We start from the raw sequence: 3,876 nt of genomic DNA, 5'->3' as shown, positions 1-3,876 counted from the left end.
AACCTCTGATTTGGCCGCAGCAATGTCTCTGACATGTTCCCTGATCCTAATGCGGAGCTCACGGGAAGTGAGCCCCACATAGGTCAGGGGGCATGTACATGTAGCAAAATATATCACGTGCGTGGTACCACACGTGATATATTGTTTAATGTGGAAGTTCTTGGATCTATCTGACGAATGAAAAGTTGAGCTGCGGAGAACATTGCTGCAAGCCAAACAGTGCCCACAAGGGAAACATCCCTGTATGGGCCCGCGTGAACCAAATGGGTTGGCCCTAGGCGGGACATAGTGGCTCCGTACCAAAATATCTTTCAGATTTCTGGCCCTCCTTGAGGTCATCATTGGATTTTGGGTCAGTACCTCCGCGAGTGCCGGATCAGTAAAGAGTACCGGCCAATGTCTCTTCATAATCCGGCGCATAGTCTCCCATTCCTGGTTGTAGGTCCCAATGAACCTCACTATGCCATCCTGTTTTTTTGTTTTTTTTGGGGGTATTAATCAGCAATTGTGCTCTAGAAGTTTTTTTCGCACAGTTGTAACCAGATTTTATGCTCCTCATGCTGTACCCCCTATCACGAAAGCGATCTCTGAGGTCCACAGACTGTGCCTCAAACATGGTGTCAGATGAGCATATCCGTCGCATGCTCAGGTATTGCCCGGTCGGGATGGCACGGATTGTGGATGGATTATGGGCTGAGGACGCATGCAGCAGTGCATTTACAGACGTCTCCTTACGGAAGACGTCCGTTTGGATCGATCCTCTATCATCAACCGTGATTAATATATCTAAGAAATCGATCCTGCATCTGCTGCTTTTATGAGTCAGTTTGCTATTAAATTTGTTGTTGTTCAACTGTTCCATAAACTGTTTGAGCTGCTCCGGACTACCCTGCCACACAAAGAAGATGTCATCTATATATCGCAGCCAACACTGCACATGGGCGCAAAGCTCAGGGCCTCCGTCACCAAACACCAGCCTCTCCCAGTAGCCCAGAAAGAGGCCGCCATACGAAGGCGCACAAGCCGCGCCCATGGCAGTGCCCCGCTGCTGCAAGTAAAAAATATCCTTGAATACAAAAAAATTGTGTGACAGGGCAAACCGGAGATGCTCAATAATCAGTTCACCCCTATCGTAATCCCGACCTGACATCCCGAGGAAGAATCGGACAGCTCGGAGACCGTCTTCGTGAGAGATGCAAGTGTAAAGGCTCTCGATGTCGGCGGTAACCAAAATCATGTCGTCTTCCACAAAGACACCGTCAATGCGACTCAGGACGTCCGTAGTGTCCCGCACATAAGAGGGCAAAGCTTCCACCAAAGGTTTCAGATGATGGTCTATGAATTTACAAATGGGGTCGCATAAGCCCTCTATGCCGGACACTATCGGGCGTCCCGGTGGGTTGACTGCGTCTTTGTGGATTTTAGGTAGAATGTAAAATGTTGGTATCCTCGGATGCTTATTGCAGAGTCCCTCAAACATTTTCTTGGTAATCAGGCCTTTCTCGAAAGCCTCATTCAGGATGGCAGTAAGCTCACTGGAAAATGCAACCAAGGGACTGGAGGGGAGTTTCCTGTATGTCTCCCTATTTCGTAGCTGCCTCAGTACCTCCTGTTCATACTTTTCTATTGGTAGCACGACAACATTCCCCCCTTTGTCTGCTGCTTTTATTATTATATCCCGGTATCCCTGTAGTTCAACCAGTGCTGACCTTTGTACCCGTGTCAAGTTGTCACGTCTGCATCTGGTTGCTATCTGTCTGAAGTCATCGCAAACCATCTTAGTGAAGATGTCTACAGCGGGACTTAGAGACAAGGGGGGGAACTTTGTAGACCTGGGTAGCAAAGCATGTGGAAATATACCTGTAGATGGTGCCTTCCGTTCCTGTAGTAGATCTTCCAGGTTCTGGATGGCATCCCTTTCCACCTGACTGTCAGATACCGTATTCCGCTTATGAAAAAGGTTTTTTAAAATTAGTTTACGAGAGAATAGGTTGAGGTCCTTCAAGGCTGTAAACAGATGGAAGGGATTAGCAGGAGAGAATGTGAGACCCCGTGACAACACCTCCACCTGAGCACCAGTGAGCACCCGTGTTGATAAGTTAATTACCTGCAGCCTGTTGCCCTGCCGCTTGTTCCTTCCTAGGGCAGCGGGTGGACGGGCCCGTTGCTTAACGCATGCTCCAACTGTTTCGGCCGCGGTTGGGGAGCTCACCGATGCCTCGGAGGAGGAGTCGCCACATGAGGTCTCTGACACCAGTGATGAAGATCGGGGTTTCTGGTTCTTAAAGGGATGACCCCCTGTACGTCCTCTCCATGTGTCCATTCTCCACTTATAAGCCCTTCTTGTCGAATAATCAACAATATCCCTGTTTAATTTTTTAAACTTAAATGCCTTGATTTCCCGTTCCCATCTCTCCAACTCCTGATTCATTTCGGAGTTAAATCGCGTCATGGCTTCAGGTGTACAGGTGTCATTCAGATCTTTTTCTATGGATTCTAATTCTGTCTCCAGTGAAGTCAGGGTAGATGAATTGTGGTCCCATAAGAGGCCCAAAAAGCCACGGGAACACATCTGGGCGAGTTCCTCCCATTTTGTTTTAAACCCTTCATCATCTAGAGTAAAGGAGGGAAAGACCTACACACGGAGGCCACGGGGCACCAGGTCTTTCTCAAGGTATTTACCCAAAAAAGCCTTGTTCCACCACAACTTCGTTCTTTTTTTCAATAAATCTTTATATCTCAAACACAGTGTCTCACTTGATTGGGTACCACCACTTCCACCACCTGATGCACCTCCTGTCTTCAACACATCATCAATTTGTGATTGCCAGGTATTGTCCCTGGCCCTAAAGTTCATGTTGGCTGGAGGGATGTCTATAGTAAACAGAAGACAAACAATTGTTAGGAAAATACTCCAAAGAGCACAACGTAATTGTATGTGGGGATAATATGGTGAAGACCCCCACAAATGGCACAAACTCAATAGCATGGTATATATGCAAGAGAACCGGGAGTTTGTATGTGCAAAAATAGACTAATTTTATTAGTTACAGAAGGTGAATAATCATAAAATCACATAAAATCCAATATTTACAGGACCCAGAGCTGGGGTACATGCCAAGACAGGGCTCAATTTCAGACAAAGGTTATATAGCCATGCACCCATTCCGGTGCATATATTAAGTGCATTTAAACAATATCGGCCTGTCAGAAGTGTTACCCCTCAAAAAGCCCCATCACATCGCGGCAAGTGTCATAGCATCTTCGGTATATCTACCAATTGGTGGTGGGGTGGTATGGCCCAGCCTGGTCACAGGAACAACCTCAAGCAGGCGACGTACGTTTCGAGCGGCGATATATTAAAATCTTCATCAGGACAAAGGTATTCAAACCCTCTGTCCCAAAGCTCCGGTTTTAAATGAACGCGCTAATCAGGTCGGCCCGGAAGTTCACACACGGCGCATGCGCCGGCTCACAGGCAAGTCCCGCGAGACTGCCGCCATCACATCATAATCGCGCATGCGCGGGAGCGTGGACGCGTCTCCATGGCTCCCGCGCAGGCGCGAGACGGCCAGACGGCAGCGATCACGCAGGGACGAGCATGTGAGCCGGCGCACGCGCACAGGAACCACCGGAACTCGCCAGAAGCGTAACAGCATATACAAGTATTATGTTGCAGGTAAATAGAGTCCACAAATGCAGAGAGTGACAGGCATGATAACATTATCTATATTATATTCCACAGGGAGCGTCCTTTTCATCTTTAATAATCCATATGGATATCCTGTCACACTTCCACCAAAGGTAGTTTTTATCACATTAACCTACAATCACAAAGTCGAATTCCAGTGGTTCCTGTGCACGTGCGCCGGCTCA

Source organism: Anomaloglossus baeobatrachus, chromosome 2 (genome assembly GCF_048569485.1).
Source record: "Anomaloglossus baeobatrachus isolate aAnoBae1 chromosome 2, aAnoBae1.hap1, whole genome shotgun sequence".
Classification (NCBI taxonomy): domain Eukaryota; kingdom Metazoa; phylum Chordata; class Amphibia; order Anura; family Aromobatidae; genus Anomaloglossus; species Anomaloglossus baeobatrachus.
The sequence above is the reverse complement of the archived record's forward strand: the minus strand, read 5'-3'. Positions refer to the sequence as shown.